The 26,742-nt window shown below is 38.8% G+C and overlaps 1 long non-coding RNA gene across 1 annotated transcript in view; it reads left to right on the top strand.

The window, feature by feature from the left end:
* Positions 1–11,882, top strand: part of LOC309859259 — a 25,276-nt gene extending 13,394 nt beyond the window's left edge. Inside the window, exons 2-3 of the long non-coding RNA XR_014308647.1 lie at positions 5,103–5,269; positions 11,694–11,882. This is a non-coding gene — a long non-coding RNA (uncharacterized lncRNA). The remainder of the gene's footprint in view (positions 1–5,102; positions 5,270–11,693) is intronic.
* Positions 11,883–26,742: the final 14,860 nt, after the last annotated feature.

Raw genomic sequence — 26,742 nt, 5'->3', positions numbered from 1 at the left:
GAAGTAATCACCATCCTTAATTTTATGTTTATTTTGCCCTTACTTTCCTGCATTGTATTCCCACATTTAAATGAATCTTTAAAAATATATTGCTTCCCTTTGCATAATTTTGAGGCTACATATGTGGAATCTCTCTGTATAGCTCTTCTGTGACTTGGTTTCCTTCCCTCTGTTGAGGTTGTGATACTCATCCCAGACAATGTGTATAACAAGAGCTCATCCGCATTTACTGTCTCATACCCCACAATTTATTTACACATTTTCCATGTGTGAATTCTCATACATGTGTGAGTTATTTCCACTTTGTTTTTATATTACAAACAATATTCCTAGGACCAATCTTGCGCACATTTCCTGGTACACATATGTATGAGTTTCTAGTGTTTACCAAATCAAATAGAGGACAGCCAATGAAGTTTGAATTTTAGAGAAACAAGTAAATTTTTTAGCTTAAGTATGTCTCCATGCAAAATTGGGACATATTAATACTAAAATGTATTGGTTGTGTCTCTGGAATTAAATTTAACTAAATGCCCTGCTTTTTTGTTTGCTAAACCTAGTAACTGTATGAGTTTCTTATACCTAGGAGTAGAATTGCTAGGCTACAGGGAATGTACAACTTCAACCACTGGGGTGCTGTCAAATGTTTCCTAAAGTCGGTGAAACAATTTGTCACACATGCCACTATCAGGGTTTGAGTTCTCATTGCTTTATATACTCATTGCTATGGAGATAATCACATCCCCAAAACTCATATAATGAATCCCTAACTCCTGACATAACTGTTTGCAGAAAGCTCCTTTAAGAAAGTAACTAAGGTTAAATTAAATAGTAAGGGTGGGGCCCTAATCCAATATGACTGCTGTCCTTATTTGAAGAGGAAGACATGTCAGAGCTCTCTATATATACAAAAGAAAAGCCATGTGAGGATACAGTGAGAAGTTGGCTGTCTGCAAGCCAGGAAGAGATGACAAGTTGTACTTTAATTTTCATTTAGTTCAAAATATTTTTCAATTTCCCTTGAGATTTCTTTTTTCACCCTTGTGTTATCTAGAAGTGTGCTGTCTGATCTCCCCAAGTATTTTGGGATTTTTCCATCTATATTTATGTTGTTGATTTCTAGTTTAACATTATTGTGATCTAAAAGCAGATATTGTATTATTTCTATTCTTTTAAATTTATGAAGTTGTGTTTTATGGCCCAGATAGTTGTCTATCTTCATGAATGCTCCAGGTGAGTTTGGGAAAAGTGTGTATTCTGTCATTGGATGAAGTACTCTGTAGCTGTCCATTATACCCTGTTGACTGATGGCACTATTGAATTCAACTAAGGCCCTACTGATGTTCTGCCTGCTAGACCTGTCCCTTTCTGATAAGGGGTATTAAAATCTCCACCTATAATAGTGGATTTATCTATCTCTCCTCACAGACCTATCAGTTTTTGCCTCACATATTTTGATGCTCTGCTTTTAGGTGTATACACAGTAAAGATTGCTACATTTTCGTGGAGTATTGACCCCTTTATCATTATGTAATCCCTTTCTTTATTCCTGATAACTTTCTTTGTTCTTGATGACTGCCCTGTCTGAAATTAAGAAAGCTCTTCCCATTTTCTTTTGATTAGTGTTAGCATGGCATATCTTTCTCCATCCGTTTACTTTTGACCTATGTGTCTCTGTATTTAAGGTAAGTTTCTTGTATACAGTATACAGTTGGCTTGCTTTTTATCCATTTTCACAATCTCTGTCTTTAATTGGTGCATTTAGCCCACCGACTTCCAAAGTGACTACTCACACAGTTGGATTAATATCAGCCGTATTTGTTACTGTTTTGTAGTTGCTGCCCTTACTCTTTTTCCTATTTTTGTCTTCCACACCTTTTCTTTTTTGGTTTTAATTAAGCTTTTTATGATATTATTTTCCCTCTTTTCTTACCAGAGAAAGCATACTTTTTTCCTCTACTCTTTTTAAGGTTACTCTTGAACTTGCAGCTAATTCAAGTCCACCTTCAAATAACACTCCATCACTTCATTAGGAGTGCAAGGGCCCTTTCTATCTTTTTTTTCTTCTAAGATTTCATTTATTTGACAGAAAGAGATCACAAGTAGGCAGAGAGGCAGGCAGAGACAGAGAGGGGGGAAGCAGGTTCCCGCTGAGGAGAGAGCCTGATGCAGGCCTCTCTTCCAGGACCCTGGGATCATGACCTGAGCCGAAGGCAGAGGCTTTAACCCACTGAGCCAACCAGGTGCCCCAGCAAGTGCCCTTTTTAAAAAAGATTTATTTATTTATTTGAGAGACAGAGAGAGCGTGCACGAGCATGTGAAAGAGGGAAGAGGGGCAGCAAGTAGGCTCCCTGCTGAGAATAGAGGCCTTTGCTGGGCTTGATCTAACAACCCTGAGATCATGACCTGGGCCAAACCAAGGGTCAGACACTCAACCAAATGAGACGCTTAGGCACCTTGCAAGTACCTTATAAAAACAAAATATTCTTAATTCCTCCCTCCTGTCCTGTGTATCATCTATATGCATGTATAATAAAATATATTGTTGCTATTATTATTTTGAGCAGATTGTTGTTAGATTAATTAGGAACAAGACAATTTTTTTTTATTTTACCTTCACTTATTCCCTCTCTTATACTCTTTCTTTTTTTTGTGTAGATCTTTTACCAAACCATGTTATTTTCCTTCTCTCTGAAGAACTTCTTTTAACATTTCTTACAAAACAGGTCTGCTGGCAACAGGTTCCCTCAATTTTTGTTTGTCTGGTAAAGTCTTTATTTCCCCTTAACTTTTAAAGGATGATTTTTGCAATGTACAAAATTTTAGGTTGGGGGGTTATTTTTCTCAACATTTTAAATATTTAACTGCACCCTCTTCTTATTTCCATGTTTGCTAAGGATAAACCAGATGTAACTCTTACCTTTGTTTCTCTGTGGGTATTTTCTTCCTCTTCTTTCAAGATTTTTTTTTAATCTCTGGTTTTTTGGAAGTTTGAATATAATATATCTAGGTGTCTTTTTTAGACATTTATCCTGCTGGTGTTCTCTGACCTTCCTGGATCTGTGGTTTGGTGTCTAGCAGTTAATTGGGGGAAGTTCTCAGCCATTGAGAAAAGGAGGAATTATTATTTCTTTCTTCCTTTACTTTATAGTATTCAAAAAATGCATATATTCTACCTTTTATATTTACCCCCACAGTTCTTAGATATTCTGTTCCTTTTTTTTCAATCTTTAGTCTCCTTGCTTTTCAGTTTTGGAAGTTTCTACTGATATATCTCAACCCCAGATATTATTTCCTTAGCTGTGTCCAGTCTACCAGTAAGCCCATTGAAGGACTTATTCATTTCTATTTTAGTGTTTTTAATATCTAGCCTTTCTTTTTTGTGTTCTTTTTAGAATTCCCATCTTTCTGCTTACATTATTACACATCTGTTCTTGCATGTTGTCTACTTTTTCTATTAGAGCCCTTAGCATATTAATCATAGTTGTTTTAAACTCACATGCTGACAATTCCAGTATTGGAATTGTCATATCTGAGTCTCATATCTGAGTCTCGTTCTGTATGTTTGCTCTGTCTCTTCAAACTGTGTTTTGGGCTTTTAGTATGCCTTGCAACTTATTGCTAAAAAGCAGACATGGTGTACTCTAGTAAGTATACTTTTAGTTATGTAGTGGTAACATTTCTGGAGAGGGGAAGTGTTACATAGCCCTATGTTAGGTCTTGGTCTTTTAGTCTGCTTCTGTCTGTCAGCTGTGAACTCCATAAATGCTTCTCAGTTTTTTATCCCCCTTAAGTGGGACAGGATGGCTAGAGTGGGCTCTGGTTGGGTATTTCCCTTCCCCCACATGGAAGGTTAGAGGAGCTCAAGATCAGTATTTTCCTTCTCTGGGTAGGTTAGACACTGATAAAACCCCAATAGATTACACTCTGGTAAAAACAGTTTCTCTTGAGGGAAGGCCTTGTTAAGGAGAACAGAATGCTCTGGAATATTTCAAAATGGTTACATTTACCCTCCCCTTGCCTGAAGCACGGTGGGGGGTGGTGGTGGATTTTTCTCCTTTATTCACTGTGAGGAACTATTAGAGTTACTGGAGGTAAAACACAAAAGTGTGAGGGCCTCTTTATTTCCGGGCTCCTCTTGACTTTTATACCCTCATACTTGTGCTCTCTGAGCCTCTAGCAATTTGTCAATTACAGTTTAGGTTTTCCTAGCCTGATGCTGGTTGTCATGAAAATGTCTGCTTGTGGGCTTCTATTCTGAGAAGTTGTGATTCTCTGTCTTCACCTGGCTGTCTCTCCAGTTTGGGGGGGGGGGGGGCAGCAGTTTTCCAGGTAAACTCACTTCGGTGGTGGACCTAAAAAGAACTGATGCCTCAGTTTTAGTTGTTTTTAGTCTGGAATGATGATTTCTAAGTTCCTTACATGCCAGACTGAAAACCGGGAGTTCAGACATCCTTTATTGGTATTAGTTCTAGAAATTTATCTATAGGCTTTATTAGGTTTTTCTATGGAAGTAATCATACTGTTAATATAACTAGTTTTGTTTTTTTTTTCACAATTATTTAATTCTTTATCTTGTTTTGCTGTACTAAGACCTTGAGTACCCTGTTGAAGAGAAGCAGTGATATTGAGTATGGTTGTCTTTTTTATAATACTTCACCATGGACAACAATGTTTACATTCTATTCCTATTTTACTAAGAAGGTTTTTTTATATGAATAAATGTTATATTTTATTAAATGTTCTGCATGTTTTGAGATTTCATATGATTTTCCCCCTTGAATCTGGTAATGTGAGTGATGAATGATAGCTATAGATTTTCCAATGTTAAGCCTTCCTTGAATTCCAACCTACTTGAGGTACAGTCTTTTTTAAACATCACTAAGTTTGTTATTATCAAATTTAGGATTTTTGCATCTTTAAGCATGAATGAAATTTTACTATATATGTATTTGTTATTCTACTGTCCTGTTCAGGTTAATGTTTCTAGGTTACACCATCTCTTAGAATGAGTAGGGAAGTATATAGTCAGTTTATGTTTTGGTAACAAGTGACTGCAGAATTGAAATGACTTAAATATGAAATATTTACTTCTTGCCCAGGGTCTGCAAATCAGCTTCAGCAAAGCTGCACTAGGCTGTGCTCCGTTGAGTTCTAGATGTCTTCTCACTCCAGGACTAGCCTGAAGAGCAGCTACTCCTTGAGACTGATCCTCACACATCCAAGCCCAAAGCTAGTGAGAAAGTCACCAAAAATCAACCATAGGAAGGTATTTCCTTTTACTGTGTTTCAGAAAACCTTGTAAGCAATTGAAATCATCTGTTTCTTCAATGTATGGTGGTGCTGCATCATTAAAGCATCTGAACCTAGTGTTTTCTTTGTAAAGGAATTTTAACTCTTAATTTATTTAATGGCTATGTGTATTTTCAGATTTTATATTTCTTCTTGACTCTCTTAGGTAAGTTACATTTCTCCAGAGGTATATAAATTTCATTTAGCTTTGCAAACGTATTGGAATAAGTTTGTTTTTAATGTTACTTAATTGATTTTTAAACCTCTGCTGGATTCACATCCATATATGCTTTGTCATTTCTTTTTTCTTTTTTTAAAGATTTTATTTATTTATTTGACGGACACGTAGGCAGAGAGGCAGGCAGACAGAGAGGGGAAAGCAGGGAAAGCAGGCTCCCCGCGGAGCAGAGAGCCCAATGCGGGGCTCGATCTCAGGACTCTGGGATCATGACCTGAGCCGAAGGCAGAGGCTTTAACCCACTGAGCCACCCAGGCGCCCCCGCTTTGTCATTTCTAATGCTACTTGTCTTTCTCTACTGCTCCATATCACCACAGATTTATCTTTTTTAATAATTAAAAGAAAAGTTTTATTATATTGATCTTTTTTATATTATCTTTATTTCTCTTTCCAGTGAATTTTTAATCCCATTTTCTTTTTTTTTAAATCCCTTTTTCTAAAAACATTCGAACATTATCCTATATATAATGAGAAGCACTTATTCTACCACCATTCTTTCTGTATAAAAAAATGATACCCAATGGTAGACTAGTATCCTTTTATAGTTATGTCAGGGGTTGGAAAAGTTGTTGGTAGATTGAATGCAAATATTTATAGTGAAAATTATGTGCAGTATAATCATCTTCCATGCAGCCTGTAATAATCTTGACAAATTTAGTATGTGTGCTGCCGAAGTGAGCACAATCTTGACAAATTGAGGTGAGTTCTTAAACTAATTAAAAAATACCAAACAGCTTTTTCTGAAATAACTATGTACATGTCACAGAGATTCTATTTTTGTTTAGAACCTAATAATAACCATACATGTAATAACACACACACAGATATGCTTCTTTTTTTTTTAAGGTTTTATTTATTCATTTGACAGACAGAGATCCCAAGTAAGCAGAGAGGCAGGCAGAGAGAGAGGGGGAGAAGCAGGCTCCCCGTGGAGCAGAGAGCCCAATACGGGCCTTGATCCCAGGTCCCCAGGATCATGACCTGAGCCAAAGGCAGAGGCTCAACCCACTGAGCCACCCAGGTGCCCCAGATATGCTTCTTTTGTTATAGTAAATGTCACTTCTCTTTATCAGTGCTACACGGTATGACAAAATGCATGAGGCAAGAATATTTATGAAAAGTAGGTGTTTGAGAGTAATTATTTAAACAAATATTGTTTAAGATTTATTTATTTTAGAGACAGAGTTGGAGGGGGAGAAGGGGCAGAGGGAGATGGAGAGAGAAAAAATCTCAAGCTGTCTCCCTCCTGAGCATAGAACCCAGTGCGGGGCTTAACCTCATAATCCTCAGATCATGATGCTGAAATCACAATGACCTGACCTGAGCCAAATGAAGAGCTGGACACTTAACTGACTGAACCACCCAGGTGCCCCTTGAAATTTTTAAAACCCATCATCATCTATATTGACAGTGGTTGTGTATGCATCAGAGAGACCAGTATAAATCATACAGTTATCACTAAAAAAAAAAAAAATTCTTTTTTAAAATTAAATTACTTTAAGGTTCTCTGTTCATTATTCATATTTTCATAAATTTTTAAATGTCATACTTATTCTTAATCATGGCTCACTAGTTTTTTTTCTTTTCTTTATTATATAAACTCTCTGAAGCCATGTGCTGTCTATTCTAGTTTATTCTCATTCTTTTAGATTAAATACTTACATTGAAGGATCTCTTTCTTATTTCAGTTTCCCAAAGTGTACGGTAACTTCAATTATATTTTTGAGATTTATAAAATGTAGAAAAAAAGAAGAATACAAATAAAACAACAGGTAGTTTTCCTACCTTGTGCACAAGACAACATGATTTTTTTTTTCAGGCAAATTAGGAAATACAGGACAGGTTATTATATTTCATATAATATCTCTATAAATATAGGTAAAATTACTCTCTATCTCTCATCATGAGATAATATTATTATAATCATCAATTAATTCATTAAGGAATACTCAACATGTAAATGAACAAGGGAAGTTACTTTATGTTTTATTCTATAAAATACTTTTCACAATTCATAGGAAATTTTTCTACTTCTGCAACACATTGAAAATTACAAAACTGAGGTGTACAGTCATTTGATAAGAAAGTTGAGAAAATCTTTCCTACCAAATTAACACTGTAGTCTCATCAGAAAGGAAAAATAAAATTGAGGCAGCAAATGTGGACATATTAATTTAAGGTCCCTGAAGATCCTATTGTTTTACTCAAGATGAACATAGACAACATAATAAACTCCTAGGAATGAAACTTTTCTTACTTTTTAGTCTTTTAAAAGAAAAAAGATAATTGTTGAAACAAAAAATAATGATAATCATGCCAGCTCACAGGTCAACCAATAGCTGTGTCCCCTCAGTGACCTCCTCCCACACTACATATTTAATATCAGAGCTTTAAAATACATGAAGCAGAACTGAAATAAGAAATAGATGAACTCACAATTATAGTCAGAGATCTTAACATCCCCCCTCTCCATAATAGATAAAACAAGTAAGGTTATAACATAAGGGGTTGAACAGACTTGAACAAAGAGGAGGTTGGAAGTGTTTTATTAAGTTAGAGAGCCAGGGTCTTGTAGGAAAAGGAGAGGGAATCAGCAGAAGGAGAGAACAATGCAACAATGTAAGCATGAATACGGTCAATGAATGAGGACTCCTACAAATGCTGGAAGCGCTGGGAGTAAATGCAAGGATGATGAGTTAGTCAAGGCAAAAAGACAGGCACAGATAAAAGGAAGAATGAAGATTAAGAAGTTTTTGATTTGAAGGTGAAATTAAAGAAACCTATCTACCCTTCTCCCTTCCTATACTTGGGTTGCTTAGTACCACTGCAGATAACACGTGGTCCTGCGGATGGTCCTGCAGTACAGATTTGTGGTGTCCAATCATTATTGTAGATGTTTTCAAGGCTCCCTCTTTTCTGTTTCCTCAATCATCCCCTCCCTTCCTCATACTAAATATTCCCTCTGGGCAATCATACGTGTTAATGAGTCTAATTATAATCTTGGTACTTATGACTCCTGAATTTACAGCCGCCCCTTCCAGAGGGACTCGCCCTTTCCAGAGCCTTATGTCCAATGTTGATGCCTTTGACTTTACTCTACCTGGAAACCTCCCCAACTCAACATATTCAGAAGCATACCTATGGTTGACATCTATTGTCATATAAGATGGCACACAAATGTCCACTTACTGAAGCCAGAAACTTGAGGGTCACCCTAAATTTCTCCTTTCCCTTACTCTATATCTAATCAGTTATCAATTTCTAGCAGAACTTGCTCTTTTATCACATTTACCACTGCCATTTTCCTACTGCTAACATATTGTGTGGTCTTGTCAGTATTCTTTTAGAGAAGAGCAAGAACTTCCTAACCATCAAAAAAATGAAAAAGCAACCTACTGAATGGAAGAAAATATTTGCAAGTCATATATCTGATACGGGGTTAATATCCAAGATATATTTAAACAACAACAACAAAAAAGAATCCAATTTAAAATAGGCAGATCTAAATAGAATTTTTTTTTCCAAAAAAGGACATTCACTAACCAATAGGTACATAAAAAAGGTGCTCAACAGCATTAATCATCTGGGCAATGTCAATCAAAACCACTCCCTACCTTAGGAGGGAGATCATCCTTTAGATCTCTCCTCAAAAACCTTCCCCATAAAGCTTTCTAAGACTCTGCCACTCAGTCTTAAGTGCTCCTTCTCCTACATACCTATGTGTATTTTGACTGTCATAAGATTAGGTACTGAAAGAATTTGGTACAAATAAAATGATGATAAACCAGAGCATGACTTACATCAATAAGATTTTACAAAGATTCTCAAAGTAAGACAGTGGGAGTATGAAGGAAATTTCAGAGGAAAGGGAGTTTAGATACTCGTTGAACTCTGTGCCATTTGGACTGAGCTCTGGGAGAGAGGTAAGGGTAGGCGACAGTAAGCGATAATACAATGTCCAGATTGATTGTAGAATCTGAGAGTAGGGATCAGAGCCTCTCCTACTGAACAGACCCTCAGGGAGGGATGGAACAATAAGAGAAAAATGGCAACATCATGTATCTCAGCAGACAAGGCTACTCAGGATGGAACAGAAATAGGATGATGACATTGTCGGCCTGAGAGGTACACATAGATCAGGTCTCAGCCACAAAGCGGATTTTCAGGATGCATTTCATGGTCTTGTGGCAGCAAAGTTGGTTTCGGTGCACCAAGGAAGGGTGCGGAAGTAGCAAGAAGAGCTGCCAGAACTGGGGTTCTGGAACCAGTAATAGTGTATCATGACTCCCATGGGCAAACAACATTGAGTCGGTTAAGATTCATCCTTGGAGTTGTTTAGGTATCCAACCTTTTTCCTCATCTCCAGCTCCAAAGGTAAATTGTAACTGGTAGCTGGTCCTGGTAGCCAGACCAAGTCATGGTGATTTTACTGGGGGAGGGTCTAGAAAAATTTTTGTTCACGCCACAGAAGGAGGCCCTGGAAGATCCAGCCCCTTTCTGTCTCTGAGCATTGCTGTCTCTTGATATCTCTGCAACCACTCCAGCCATTTTTTAGTCTTAAGGCAAGACAAACTGAGAGCAAAGCTAACACAAGGAGGAGGCAAAGAAACAAATGAAGGACCAAGGTCCCTCATGATGTTGAGCCACTGTAATGGCTCAATATATACTTAATATATATATATTTAATATATTTTTCTTTATTATTTAAACCATGTTGGGTCAGGATTTTCTGTTACTTAAAATCAAAAGCATTTGAATTATCTAATTATATAACTTAAACTTGCCCTCTGAAAACTAGCACAATCCTCCTCCTTTGCTGATTTGCAAGAGTTTCATTATCAATTGTATGCTATTTTGTGTTGAAAGGTTCAATAAAATATCAAATAAATGGCAGAGAGGGAGGCCAGGGTGGTGTACATAGTACATGTTGTATAAAAACACTCAGCTGAGGGTTGTGCAGACAGCCTACGTTGGTGGAGAGATCTTATAGAGTAGGGAACTGAGACTCCCTGCTTGAGGGGGTAGAGTTCAGTCTGCCCTGCTAGTTGTCATTGTCCAAGGGTGCCTGAGACTGGTTGGCATGTGGAGGGATATCCATGAATGTTTTCTTAGGAAGCCACCTCAGGGAGAGACATTCAATAAACTAATAATTTTAGATAACTACAAAATTAATCCGTGCTGCATGACATCAAATGGGATCCCTACTCAGTGTACTTTCATGGTCTCTGTTCTTCAGAGGTTAGAAGCCTAAAGAACAGAAAAGAAAGCAGACAGTGGGAGTCGCACAGGCTCGTGGGAGTGAGAACCTAAGAGAGAGAAGGATGGCGGGTTGGAGGAGGGGGAAGGAAGGTTAAAATGCACAGGACCTCGGGTGGCACCAATTGCTGTTTAGCTCCATCTGATCGGGAAACCTGGTTGAGGAGGACAGCAAGGAAGAGTGGAACAGTGTGACAGTCTGAACCCATTAGGAAAGGTGAGTTGATGTAATAGCAGCAAAGAAGTGGCAGGCATGGTGGGCCAAAAGAGGATTTTGAGAGTCTGATATCGAAGAGACAGACATAGAGGGGAAGGGCTAAGAAGTAACTAAGCTGGCGGAGTGGGCAGGGAGGATGGGGGACAACGGGGGACAGGGGACGAGATACTATGCTCACCACTTGTTGTCTTATTATCCTGTCATCTGGATGGATGGAAAGAAAAAGGCCATTTCAGAAAATAGCATAATCTTTCATCACTGGCAAAAGATTCCACATGCAGAGATAAAAAATTGCATTATTGAAGGTATTTAGCATAACGCTAATCATCTCTTTTTACTTTGAAAGCACAAAGAGATACTGTGCATATTTTATTAAGATGTTTGCCTTAATCTGCTTCAAAATGCAGTCACCATACAAACTGGCTTACTGAGCCATTTCTAGGGGAAAACTGTGGACTTGTTGTAAAGGCCATTTGATTAGCCTACACCTAACTGGCAATATTCTTTTTCCTAAATTTCCTTTGAAATGCCTAATATTTTATGACAACTTTCTGCTCTGCCTACTGAGAAAGGTTGAGAAGAAAAAAAATTTTTAATCTGTCTCTGTTTAATTGCGTCCTTCCCTGTGATGACTAGTTTCTTTTTGCTTTTGTTTTTCCCTTGTGTTTGTTTTTGTTTACTACCTTGCAGGTTGTGACCCAAGCAGAGCCTTTGGATCCTAAAGAAGCTGCAGCTTCACCCCCAGATACAGACTTTACAGCCTCCTTAGCACCATCACACCCTTCCACTGAAGACTCAGAATGGACGCATTGGACCACATGTCCTGGATATTCTCAAAGATCCAAGGTCTTTGTTTCAGTATTTTCCTTTGAGAGCTAAGACTAGTATATGTACCATGGAATGATGAAAGAACTTGGACTTTAAGATTCAATAAATCTTGTATTTTTTCCTAATTATGACTTCTATAGAAATTTAACCTTCTTATGCCTCAATTACCTATTTGTAAAAAGGGGTGACAATAATGATCATCTTCCACATGTCTTATGACAATTAGGTAAAATAACATTATGATATCTGATTAAAAGAAGCATTCAATGAATAGTATCCTCCTCTAATTTTCTTCAAACAGGTAGATGTAGATTCAATTTTTTAAACTAATAAAAAGACTTTATTTGGGTCTTTTGTTCTACTTTGTTTATGCTTCTTATGGATCATGGGAAACTGAAAATTTGTTCCCAGCCAAGCTCTCATCCTAGACTTCATGTCTGATTTAGACTTTCATCACCTCGCTTTCCTTTAAATTATCTTTCTTTTCTTTAAATAAGACATTCAGGTCCCCTTTTCTAATGCACTTTGCAATTGGCATTGCTTCAAATAATATGCCATTCTCATTAATATTAAACTTGCAAATGAAAATAATTTTCTCTCCTTCCTAAATTTTTTAAAGTACAATATGGATAATGTGTGTCTCTTTGAAAAGTTTTCCATAAAGTGCTGCTGATGTTTTCTTTCTCTTTAGTCTCCTTCCTTTAGCAGCAGGGGCATTCCAACCGGTGCCACCAATCATTACCACTGAGTGACAATTGCTGCATCTTACAGTGGGGAAAAAGCACTGAAATGCAACTCAAGAGACTGGGTTTTAGCCCCGGCTCTGCTATCAACCAGCTGGGAGAAGCTTAACTAGCTCACTAAATATTCTGCTACATTAAGTGATTAGAACAGAATTGCTCTTCCCAATAGCCTTGAGCACATTACCATTCTGTTAATTAAGAAAAAAAAGGGGGGGGGAGGCATTTCATACCAGATTAAACAGAATAAAATGTTTCTAAACTGCAGAACTTCTCAGGGCCTTTGGTATGCTAATGAATATGATGAATCCTTAGAAAAATGTATGTGCTGGATATCAGTAAGTACAATGTCATGATATTACTATGAGGAAAACAGAGACAATTTAGGAAATTCTGCATGGGATAATTTCTGAAGTCCCTTCCTCTTCCATAATTCTGACAACTGATTGATTAATATTTAGATTACATTGAATTAGTTCTTGCTATGTACCAAACAATGTGGTAGCACAGGAGCACTGGAAATACTGAGAAGAATGATATACTCTCTCCCCATAAAGATTTAGCAATGTAGTGAGGAAGAATATGATACCAGAGTTACTCAAATCCGAACCATTTCTTAATTTTATTCATATGCTTGCCTCACATCCATCTCAAAGACAGGTGAGGGGTGCCTGGGTGACTCAGCAGGTTAAGCCTCTGCCTTCAGCTCAGGTCATGATCTTGGGGTCCTGGGATCAAGCCCTACATCAGGCTTTCTGTTCAGCGGGGAGCCCCCCCACCCGCCTACTTGTGATCTCTCTCTCTGTCAAATAAATAAATAAAATCTTAAAAAAAAAAAAGACAGGTGAAACTAGATATGTGTAGAGTGAGGGTCAGTCAAGCCTCTTTGGTGACAGTGGGTTGTTTATGCCAGCAGTGGAAACCCTTCTGCTCATTCCCACTGCTCTCCTTGGAGAGATGCTCAACCACTACTTTTCATTTTAGTGACTTCTAAAGGGAGGAGTTGTTGCAAAAGGATATTCTCCTCCATATAGAGATCTCACAGACAACAAGAAAAATACAAATACCTCATTAGGGATAATTAGTAGAAAAAGGATACATGAACTAAAAATCTACAAAAATAAAATAAACCTTAAAATGAAATGATATATAGCACAGTATAGTAAAATATAGTGTGATATGATATGAAATGACATACACACATACAGAACGAACCATGCTGGGCCCTAGAAATGAAAAATGACTAGATTAAAGGGAAGATGAAAAATGACTGATAGATTTAAGGGAAAGAAAGAAAAGAAAAATGACTAATAGATTTAAGGAAAAACAGACACATAGACAAGCAATTATAAAACACTATGGTAATGCTAAGATAGAAAGCTCTAAGCAAAGAGAAGTTATCTTTCTCTGGACCATGCCCATAAAGCCATCCCAGAAGAAGAAGTGTCTTAGCTGAGTCTTGAAGGACCCAGACTGACAAACGAGGGAACTGAGTCCGAGCCAAGTATTCGTTCTTTTCTGTGGTATTATCTAAAAATAGTATGGCCCAATAGGGCCCCAAACTTGGAAAACTGAATGATTGTCTCTTCCAAGTAGAAATAAAGGTGATCTCCCTATTCTTTGACCTTATTCCTGAAGCTTCTCTTTGGATATTTACTTTGTTTATATACCATTAGTCCCTTAACGCACAGCTACTTGAACTCTGAGACAAGGAGTCGGCTACAGGTAATTTTTTTCAAATCCTTCTAGAAAACAGAAGTGAAGAAATAGAAAAGTGAGACAGGCATATTTATTTCCTATTGCTTCTGTAACCAGTTACCACAAATTTAGGGGCTTAACACAAAATAAATTTATTATTTTAGGCTTTTATGGATTAGTAGTCCAACAGAGGTTTCAAGGGGCTAAAATCATTGTGTCAGTACCCTCCATTCAATTCTGGAGGCTCTAGGAGAAAATGTGTTTCCTTGCCTTTTTTAGTTCTAGAAGCCTGCCTATATTCCTTTGTTCATGAATCCTTCTGCCATATTCAAATCCAACAACCTTGCCTCTCTAGGACTATTCTTCCATAGTCACATATCTCTCTGACCATAGCCAAGAAAGTTTCTCTGCATTTGAAGCCTCCTGTGATTAGTTTGGGCCCCCTTGGAATATCCAGGGCAATCTCCCCCTCTCATGGTCCTTAAACTCAATCATATTGGCAAGGTCTCTTTTGCCATATAAGTTAATATATTAATGTATTCTGGGGGTTATGATGTGGACATCTTTGGGGGACCATTCTGCATACCACAGAGTGAATGATAGAGAGACCAATCAATGGGGCTTTGATGAGTGTATTAACCTATGGGATGCAGTTTTGCTGGTGGTCCTCTGAGGAGCTGTGCAGAATGCATATCAGAATTGTCCCACTTTAGAATAGGGAGACTGAAGCATTCTACCACCACCTATTCCCCAGGGGTTGAAGGCTGAGCTTGGAGACATTAACACCTCCCCATTTTGGGGTGGTCCCTGCCATATGTGAGTGGTCTGTACAGCTTAAGGAGTAGCCTAGCAGAGAGATGTGACAAGAGCACATAACTGTTCAGTATTTCTTGGTTAAAATCAGGTGGGTCAAGAGGATGTGATGTTGTATCTAACAAGTAATGCTAAGATAGCACCTCAATCTGTTAAACACACTTTACTGTAGTCCTTTATTAGAGAATAGATTAATTAAGAAATTTAGGGCTGTGTCCTAAATGTCCTTTATTGAGGCAATAAGAAATGCCAGTTGTTGGGGACACTGTCATATTTGGATAATGATGACTGTCCTCTGAGCACCAAGGTAGAAAGCAGATGCTGTCATGGAACAGAATCTTTAGTTTCAGCGGGGGCGATATGCTTTCAGAGATGCAGAAGCCAGAAGACACTGCAAAGGCAGACAGAAGTACCATAATGGGTAGCTAAGCCAGAGTGGTCAACAATGTACCTTGGCCTATCTTGATCTATCACAATAACTAATAGATTATTATCTTAGGGATGAGATAGACGGTCAGCTGACTAGTGAATTGCTTGATTTGTAAAACAAGAAAAAAAAATTCAGAACTGGCAAGAAGAAGGTTAACATCTACTACTTCAATAGGGCATTGCAATTCTTTGCTCAGTTCCCATATCTGAGTCAAATCTCAGATGCAAGTGCCATTGGTTGAAGCAGAGACATTTTCTTTTCTTTCTTTTTTTTTTGAGACATTTTTTTCTTGAGGAAGTAACCTGATCATCACTGCAAGTATACTCAATAAATATTCCTCCAATAATTCCCCAAAGAGATGAGATGCTTTTATCAGAGTAACTTCACACTGAATAGAGGGGGAAATTCAGACTTTTTGAGAGCTGTTGCAACAAGGCTTGGGGAAGCAATAACACCTGAGGTCCCAAATTCCATCATAAGGGTTGTCATGGACGTTTACTGAGGCCAGGTGTTAAATGTATCCTAAACGATTACATCTTAGAGCCACTGCAATGGTTCCGTGAACCAAGCAAATATTTGTTGGAAGAAATCAACAAAAGTTCTGGGTGCCTTACTATTGCTATTCCTCTAATAATAATTCTTTTTAATCCCCATCAGTAAAGACAAGAAGAAGAAATTTGCTTTCATATGGAGAAAACAGCAGTTCACATTCAATGTCTTTCTCCAGGACTGTGTTCATTCTCATGCTCTCTGTCACAACATAGTAGGACACTGACTCTCTTAAAATTCTGCAGAATGATACATTGCTCCGATGTTCTGATAACTTCACGTTCAGCAGAAAGTGGCAAGTACTCTGGACACTCTGCCAAGATGTTTGCATGTCAGAAATAGGAAATAAATTTATAGGTTCATCATATTGGTAAGTTTTGTATAAGTACATTGATCTGAGTCATGCCAAGACAACCTCTTTAAAGTAAAGGATAAATTATTGCTCCATGTACCCCCTGACATTAAGAGGTATATATATATCCTTATTAGATCTTGAGGCAGTATAAGCCATACCTGAGAATATTTCCCCAACCCATTCTCCATCAGGTGACTTAGAAGGCTATCAGTTTTAAGGGGAACCCAAATCAGTAAAGGGTTCTGCAGCAGGTCTAAGGTCTAGTTCAATCTTCCCTGCCTCTCAGGTCATAGGATCTTGCAGATCTAATGGTGGTAGAGAGGACAAGCCCTAGTAGAAGGGCCCTAGGGTTCTAGAGCAAGATCTCATGATCTTCAGCAAAGTGCTACTCATCACTTGAAAACTAGGTCCTGGCATGCTCCTGAGCCCCAGTAGGGCTCTAAAAGCTTGATAGTGAAATATTAGTGACTATGCAATATCAGTGACTGTCAGATATTCAAAGTCACAATGTAGAGTGTGTGTGAGAACAATTCCTTGTATAGTGGAAATGATCCAATGGGGATCAAGCCCAGCCTGGTCCATAAAGCACTAGTAAAATACATAAACATGTGTCTAAGACTCTCATTTCACTTATTACTATTGAACTGATACTGCTCCCTCACTTTCTACCTAAGAACTCAGGAATTTTCCCATGACCAGCTGATAAGGGAGAAAAATTCTCAAGCCTCCCTTAATGGATGGGTTGGCTCAGTACATTGGTGCAAGCCAAAAATGGACTGCTGCTAAATTACAGTCCCACTCAGAGTTGGCCCTGAAGGATAATGGTGCAGGGAAATCCTCTCAGTGGGTGGAGCTGCAAACATTTCAGGTCATCAAATTTATATGAAGGAAGAAATAGCCTGGGAAATAATATAAACAGACTCCAGCGGCTTGGACGGTTGATCAAGATCTGGAATGTTAGGAGAATGGAAGAAGCAAGGAGTTTCAGGGCGAAACGTGGATGGACTTGTGAAGTGGCACAGATTGGGAAGGCACCGGTGCTCACGGCATTGCACCCTAGAGATTAAACTTCATAATCCAATGGTGGGACATCAGTCAGGCTCCATCTGTGGTCACCACAAAGATGGTATGTAAGAGGACTATACACAGAGTACCCCGAGTGGTACAGATGAGTCCTATTCATGGACCTAAAACATGAGCACCCTTTCACCAATGCTACTGCTAAAGACTGAGACTGACCTATCAGCAGCAGGGACCAAATTAGGTGTTCTCCCCTGAACACCTGACTTATACAGCTAACTTCCTCTTGACATTTCCACATATCTACTGAATCAACATCTCAAGGAGGAAGGAATGATAGAAGGGAGGGAGGGAGGGAGAAAGGGAGGGCGGGAGAGACAGAAAGGTAGGAAGGAAAGTGTAATGGATTGAATATTATCTCCCAAAAAGATATGTCTAAGTCTTAGGTCCAAACTTCACACCTTTGGTGTTTATGATTATGACCTTGTTTGGGAATAGGGTCATTGCAGATGTAATTAAGTTAAGGATCTCAGGATGAGAACCTTCTAGATTTGGGGTGGACCTTATAAGATAATGGAGAGGGAGATTTGAGACACAGAGATGCTGAGGGAAGAGACAATGGGAAGACAGAAGAAGAGATGGAGCTATGTTGCCACTAACAAAGGAATACTTGGAACCACCAGAAGCTGGAAGGTAAGGAAGGATCCTTCCCTAGAACCTTCGGAGGGAGCATGGCCCCACAGACACCTTTATTTCAGACTTCCAACTTTAAAAACTGTGAGAAAATAAATTCTTGCCGTTTTAAATCACCAAATTTGTGCTAATTTGTTGCAGCAGCCCTAGGAACCTGATACAGGGAGAAAGAAGATACATATGCAAGAATTGCAAATACTTGATAAGAGCTTCATCTTTGATATAATTTATAAGTTGAGAGATAGTAAGTGATTGCAATGATTCCTTCTAGCCCAAAACATTCATGAGTTTAATCAAGGTCTTGCAATAAATATCTATTGTATTTTGTAGGAACTAAGGGAAGACCAGGGAGATTGAATTCTGTGCTCCCTCAGCCAGGTACCTTGAGGTTGCCCTGCAGTACAGGTTGTGTAGACAGACTGAGTAAATCTTTTCTCCAGTAATGGAAATAGGACAGTTTCCTTGGCATTGTTCTGTGGAAGAAGTATATGTAGGAAATTGCCCTGCAAGAATGCAGTCAGAACTATTTGATTCAAAGTAGTTAACACAATTTTTATAAGCATAAAAGAAAGAAAATAGATTTTATTTTAGTCCTAATGCAGCAGAGATCGAAGAAAATGGAAAATACTAATGAATGTAATTCAGGTCTAAAATATACAGAGAAGTGAACTTAATAAGCAAATTGGCCTCCGGCCCTAACATTACGTTTCATTTCTTCAGGTAGAATAATTATGTAAAAAGAAAAAAAAAACCTAACATTTTTGGTTCTCAACTTTGTTAATTAAGCAGGAAAGTTGGAGGTAAAAATTTTTTCTACTGGTTCTTAGGCAGAGATGTAGTGTTTCAGTGTGCTTCTCAGAAATTCAAATATAGAGACGAACATACAGATGTTCTGGTACTTTTCGATGTCGATATTTGGGTGTAAGTAATACAGATACACTGGCTTATATGTGATTTTATTAAAGACACACTTTTGCTATCCACAATCACTCCCCGGTAAGCTTGTCTAAGTTTCATGGCTTTAAAATACCATCTTACTGCTGACAACTCCCAAATTTGTATCTCCAGCTCAGACTTCTTTCCCTAACACCACACTCGTACATCCAACTGCCTCTTGACATCTCCACACATGTATTGAATGAACACCTCAAACTTAACATGTCCAAACCCCCGGATGTCCCCCCTCAAGCCTGCTGGCACTCCTCACTTCTCTGCATTCATTAGTGGCATCTCCATTCTTGTCACCATTTTCCTCTGGCATCTCACAATCAGTCCTTCATGAAATTCAGCCATCTCTCGCGTCAGAATACATCTAAATTCTGATCACTTCAAACACTGCCACCCTCAGGCAATTCCATCATCCTGACCTGAATCTTGCAATAGCTTCCAACTGGTATTTCTGCTCCCACCCTCCTACAATCTAATTCTCAAATAGCTGCAGGAAAGATCCTTGTAAAACATTAAGTGAGGTCATGCCATTCTTTTGCTCAAAATCCTGCAGTTTCTTTCCTTCTTACTGAGAGTAAAAGGTTCCCCTTACAGACTTCCACACATTTGCTTGCAGCTACTGGATTCTAGACAATTCTCCCTTGCTACCAGCCTTCTTCTCTTTGAGTACAGCAGAAAAGGCTCCTCTCAAGGCTTTTGCTACTGCTGTTCCCTCACCTAGAATGGTCTTCCGTTAGTCTAAGTCTTCCAAGAGGCAGACACCAAGATGGGATTAAATGTGCCGGCATTTTATTAGAGGATTTCCTATAATGCAAGCCTGACCCTGGTGAGGGGGAGAGGGAAGGAAGGTGGGGTGGGAACATCCTCGAATGCCACACACACTATGGAAGTTTCCATAAAGCCCTCAGGGAGTTCCCAAGCCAAAGTCAGCTGTCTGGAGAGTCTCAGGTGCCCCAGGAATGGGCCTGCCTTGATGCTGGCACCCCTGATCTTGTGGAAGTCAGAATTCTGCAAACCACCCCCAAAGATGTTCACATCCTCATCTCTGGAACCTGTAAGTATTACTTTTTTTTTTTTTTTTTTTTTTTTTGCCAATGTAATGAAGGTTAGAGATCTTAAAGTAGGGAGACTCTCCTGAATTGGGGACAAATCCAACCACATAAACCTTAAAAGAGAAAAACCTAGTGAACTGTTGTGGGAATGCAGACTCTTTAGAAGCCAAGAAGTTCCAGCGGACAGTCAGCTAGGAAATGAGGACTTGGGTCCTACAGCTGCAAGGAACTAATTCTGCCAAAGACCTCAGTGAGCTGGGAAGCAAATTCTCCTCTGGAACCTATAGATAGAAGTCCAGGCCTGCCTACTCCTCAATTTTAGCCGAGGAACCAGCCAAGCCCATCCAGTCTACCTACGGAAACTGTGCGATAGTAAGTTTGTATTGTTTTGAGCAACAAGGTTTAGGGTAACTTGCTATGGTGGCAACAGGAAACAAGCACACTCTGTAGCTGGAGGTTACAGCTGTGAGGCACATTCGGCAGGCCTCCATTCCATCCCATGGAGAGGCACAGCCCAGCCCTTTACTCCTGAGCTCTCCCCTGCCTTACTCTCTGTAGCACGCATATATCACTTTTTAACACTCCTTATCATTTCCTGATTGGTTTGGCTTATTGCTGTTTTCTTCCAGAAGGACAAAAATTTTCATCTGTGTGCTCACTGACGGGCTTCTGGCAGTGCCCAGAACATAAGAAAATGCTCTTGAAAACTGAAGGAATGACTATCAATACTCCAGCATTTGCATTTGGTCTGGATTATGGCAGCACGCACTCCATTGAATGCATGGGACATGAGTCAAGAAGTCCAAGTACAGAAGGATATAAAGCTAGGGGTGCCTGGGTATCTCAATCGGTTAAGCAACCAACTCTTGATTTCGGCTTGTGCCCTGATCTCAGGGTTGTGAGATCCAGCCCTGTATTGGGCTCTACAATGGGCATGGGCTCTTGAGATTTTCTCTTCTCCCCTTCTGCCCCTTCCCTCTAAAACAAAGAAAGGAAGATGTAAAGCTATAAAAGCTATAAAAACTGAGGATCAGTGCCATCGATCTACTGTCTTCCTACCTAGGAATTACGTGGCCACTGATCATCAGAGTGACAGCATCTTCTATGTGCATGCTGTCAGACCGACTAGTACTTTGCTAAGAGGGACCCCTCCTACAAATCTTTTGGCTCACTCCTTGGCAAGGAGATGGCTAGCCCCTTCCCTTCTCCTCCCTCCTTGGGTATCCTGGAGCTACTTACTTAGTCCAAGAGAGCTGGTAAACCCTGCCTTTGGCATTTTATAGTTTGCAAATCACATTGACACCTGTGATCTGGTTATTTTGAGGAGGTCATTCACCTCAGGTCCAAGTGATACAATTTAAAATTTAGAGATAAACTGAGGCTCAGAAAGACAGTCATTTGCTCAATATTATGCAAATAATTAGAAGCAGAGCCTGCACTCAAACCCATAATGTCCAACTTCAAATTCCCTGTCGATCACCTTGGGACAATGTGCCTTTTGGCTTTGGGCTTGACTGGTTTAAAAATGATGAATGAGAAAGAAGGCATGGGGGGACAGAGAAATCAGTTTAAGAGAGCTAACTGTAGTAGAGTAAGAAAATTTTGAGAAGAGGAAAAAAATTAGGGCATAATAAATTTAGGAAGAGTACCAAAAAGCTTTATTTTTGAACATGCGTAAAAACAGACGACATGCATTAAATATGTACACAGTCACTGGTGACTCACCCATATATTTCATTAACCTGGACATGACCCTGGGAAAATCCTAATGAAAACCATGACTCTACATGCTGAGTACAACATGAGGAGAGAATCCTAAGCATTGCCGAAGTCAGAACATCTGAAATTATCATCTCACCTCAAGGTCACTGTGGCTTACACCTGCCTAGAGAAGAGGAACACGTATCACCGGGGTTCCCTCATATCCCACGCGGATCGCAACTCGTTTTTCTTCTAAAATGGAGGCTGCTGTGGGGCGTCTGGGTGGTACAGCTAGTTACACATCTGACTCTTGGTTTTGGCTCAGGTCCTGATCTCAGTCCTGTTCTCAGGGTCATGAGATTGAGCCCCATGTTTGCTTGAGAGTCTGGTTGAGATTCTCTCCACTTTTTCCCTCTCCCCCTCTTACACTCTCTCTCTCAAAGTAAAGAAAGAAATCTTTAAAATAAAATAAAATAAAATGGAGCCTGCTATGATTGTTCCTATAACATGGATGGTTAAAAAAAACAGGGGGAAGGGAAAGTTATAAAATTAACAATTGGTCATTTTAGAAAATTTCAAAAATAGAGAAAAATATAGAGTAAGGAAAAATATTGCCTAAAGTGCCACTCTCCAGAGTCTCTATTAACATTTTAGTATACCTCTGCCCAATTCATTTTGTGAAGTTTCGCACATTTTAAATAGAAGGCTATAAATGAAATTGAAGTACTTTAAGGAGGGCACGTGTTGGGATGAGTACTGGGTGTTACACGCAACTAATGAATCATTGAAAACTACAACAAAAACTCATGATGTACTATGTGTTGCCTAACTGATTATAATAAAAAAAAATTGAAGTACTTTAGTTTCTCCCTCCCCAGATCCATTCTCCTTTCAAAAATGTGACACACATCCTTCAAGTCAATATTTTATATTTTTGTTACATACACATTTGCATTATATTATTTTTGTTTTTAAATGTTTGCATAAATGCCACCATACTGTTCTAAACCTTTCTTCAATGCAGCTGTTTTTCATTCAACCTATTTTTTAAATCTATCTTTATTGTCAAAGGTAAATGTATTGCTTATGAATTTGAACTGCTAGGTAATATTTCATTATATGACTAGACCACAATTTATTTATTCCTTCTGAATAACAACTAGTTCTTTTCAATTTCTTCTCTCATATTTAAAGAACACTACAGTGGATATTCTTAAAATATGACTTCCTGGAGCACATTTGCAAGAATTTCTCTGGACAATATTTTTAGAGGAGAAATTCATGGATCATAAGGTATACACAATTTTAGTTTCACTTGATATTGCCAAATTACTCTCCGTGTAGTGGGTGTACCAATTCACCTGTATGAATGAGAGGTCTTTTCTTCACATGCCTACCCATATTTAGTACACACACACACACACACACACACACATAAACATACATACACATAAACATATATTATACATCTATACATACATGAATATTCTGGATATGAATTTTTGTTATTATGTTTCAGATACCTTCTTTCAATCTGACTCTTGCCTTTTAAACTGGATTATCATACAAGTTTTAAATTTGATAATAGTCAAATTTATCAGTCTTATGCCCTAATAATTGTACTCTTCTTATCTTATCGAAAAAGTCCCTTTCTTGACTCCGTCATTGTGTTGTTGGATAGTCACTGTTTGCCCTTCCAGATTCACCGTCCACCCTTCTCTACTCTGTGCTCTGGGCCAGCTGGACTCATTTGGTCTCTATCTTCCAGTTGAGTCTCACCAGTGGGAAACATCTGCAGACTGAGAGGCAGGAAGAGAGAAAAACTGAGGTATTTGCATTCCTGAGTTATTCTTTGCCATATGAAGTTTTGGAAATATTGCATTCCTCTGTCTCAGGTTGAGGTCCCGCTGAGTAGCCCTTTTCTGTAGCTCTGGCTTTCCCTTAATTGATCCCTTCCCATTCCCCTTCAAGCCTAGGGATTATAACAGGACTGTTGGCTGTCATCAGTCCCAGAAGAATTCATGATTCCCTATTTGTTTCTCTTAACTGTCCCCATAGCTTTGTAAGTGGTTCAGTCATTAAGCTTTCTTCGGTTACCACTTTTGAGTGACGACCTGTTTCCTGCCCAGACCCTGATCAATATAGTCATCAGTATTTTCTTATATATGTTCTTCTAATAATTTGAATGTTTCTTTAGAGTTTGTTTATGCACAGCACTTGGTATGAGGTCAGGAACTAATGTCATTTTCCCCTGTATATATGGAAAACCTTGTGTCCAGCATCACTTATTGAATAGTTCCAGTCCTTGCCACTGACTTACAGTGGCTTCTCTATCATACACCATGGTAGACATACACTTGGGTCTGTTTTTAAGTAATTTATTCAATTCCAGAGAGGCAAGACCCTTAACCTCTTCATGCAGATGGTACTAGTGTGTATTTCATATTGTTGTTGTGAGGATGAAGTGAGTTCATACTTATCTGTTACTTTGGTCAGTAGAGGGCACACAGTAAAAGCCAAAAAAATTCAGCTGCTAGTGTCATCATTAATATTTGTAGGTCTTTGCATAAATCCTGAATTATTTTAATGACTCCAGCTTTATAATTAAAGTTGGTATCTGCTAGCCCAAATATTTTTTCCTGTTTTCTCTTAAGTTAAAATTTTCTTAAATATTTTAAGCATTTTCCCCTTAAAATTATATCAATTATTAAAAACCGTTAGAATAATTTTTTGCTAATAAGAATAATTTTTAATAGTTACCATATGTACGTATCTTTTTTTTATTTTTACAGGATAAACAGGTAAGCTTTATACTGTCTTTTGAGAACAATATATTCAGTCTCTGTAAAGACTGTCAAAAATTGCCAATGCTGGGCGCCTGGGTGGCTCAGTGGGTTAAGCCGCTGCCTTCGGCTCGGGTCATGATCTCAGGGTCCTGGGATCGAGTCCTGCATTGGGCTCTCTGCTCAGCAGGGAGCCTGCTTCCCTTCCTCTCTCTCTGCCTGCCTATCTGCCTACTTGTGATCTCTCTCTGTCAAATAAATAAATAAAATCTTAAAAAAAAAAATTGCCCATGCTGACTGTATTTCAAGTCGTCATGGCGGGGTATTGGGAAAAGTTTTCAATTAGCAATAATTACGCCTCGGATAAACCTCATTGGCTATGATAGTGCTACTGCACAAAGCTATTTTTACATATCTTAATTTAACTCTCAATTTTCCTGATGTGGGACCTGTCCCAGCTTTTTAATATTGTCAGTAATGTTATGACAAATATTTTACATAAATTTTTATTTGTATTTTATATTATTACTTTAAGATAGAGCTATTAATCGGGCTCCCTGCTCTGCGGGGAGCCTGCTTCTCCCTCTCCCACTCCCCCTGCTTGTGTTCCCTCTCCCGCTGTGTCTCTGTCAAATGAATAAATAAAATCTTAAAAAAAAAAGAACTCTTGAAGTAGGATTAGAGTCAACATGGGTAGAACTCAGGTTGCTAAGGGTATTGAAGACCAGATATTTCTTACACTTTTGAAACAATAAATTGTTTTTAAAAATCTGTCAGGCTAATAGCTTCTGGATTTAGTGTGGGTATGACCAGTGAATCCCATAATTACACGTCTACTGCTATACCTCTTTTGCTATCAAAGTTAGAGGCAATGCTATGTGGAATTGTATGCCAGTATTCAGATACTCCCTAAGTCTTACATGATAGAGGCTGAGATCAGCATTGAGAAAGGAAAATATATATTTAGAATAGGATTCAATTGCAATAGGGAAAAAATGCTGACCTTTTCAGGACAGAACGAATCTTTTTAGGGTAATCAACTTATCACCAAGTAATTGATTCGTTTCCTCCAAGATAGTAATATACTAGAGGCTTAAAGTCAGTCTTTGTGGCTCATGAATTGGACATTCAGCAGCAGTAAAAGATGTATCAGCCTTGTTGAGAGATCCATGGTGGCAGGCCCATGTATAGCTTCTGTTCCGCCATAGCTACCCCACACACGAACCCACTACATAGCATTGAGGTAGCCAAGGACAGAGAGTGACCATCATTTTCTGGACTAATTATTCAATTCACCTGTATGCTAATGTCTCTTCTGTAGCAGATGCTCCCCAGTGGATGTTAACATATGATACCAAGACTCTTACACTTGTGCCAACTTCCATTGGTCTATCAACATGCACTCTCCATGACCTTATGGCCAATCTTCCAATCTTACTCCTCTGGGCCCTAACCAACCACTAAAGACATTGACCCCCACCCATAGATTCAAGTAAATTCTTATCTCCGGCACTTTTATTTCAACACAAAGTAGATCACCAAATGGTCATTAGGAAGATTTCTACTTTGCCATTATCTTTCAGAAGTACCCTTAAATGGGACTGTATTGCAGTGGTAATCCATTTCTAGTTCACCAACATTCTAAGCCATGAATCAAGCTCATTTTTTTCTCTTCCAGCAGTCAGTCATAGGCAATCCCCCATGAGGCCATAGACATGAGCTAAAGGAGAGGCTGTGTGCAAAAATGATGAGTTTGAAAACTCCCTGGGCCTGAACTCAGATGTATCACCTTTACTGTACAATGAAATAAAACTGAGCTTTAAGTCTTGGTGGGTCTGCAGAACTCATCCCATGATGGCCAGCCTGATGCCCCATGGTACAGACACTCAGTCTCTACCAGGGTCCAGAATAATACTGAGAGCAAGTTTTCAAGTGGTTTACAGTTCTCTGCTGCAGATGACATGACTTTGCTCTAGGACCCAGGAATCTGTGCTGTGACATTCCTATTGTGACTTGCCAGAGACTCCCTGTGGCATTTTTATTTATTTATTTATTTATTTGATAGACAGAGAGAGATCACAAGTAGGCAGAGAGGCAGGCAGAGAGAGAAGGGGAAGCAGGCTCCCCGC

This window comes from Mustela nivalis (assembly GCF_964662115.1).
Source record: "Mustela nivalis genome assembly, chromosome: 2".
Lineage (NCBI taxonomy): Eukaryota > Metazoa > Chordata > Mammalia > Carnivora > Mustelidae > Mustela > Mustela nivalis.
Note: the sequence above shows the minus strand (reverse complement) of the source record. Positions and strands in the feature narration are given on the sequence as shown.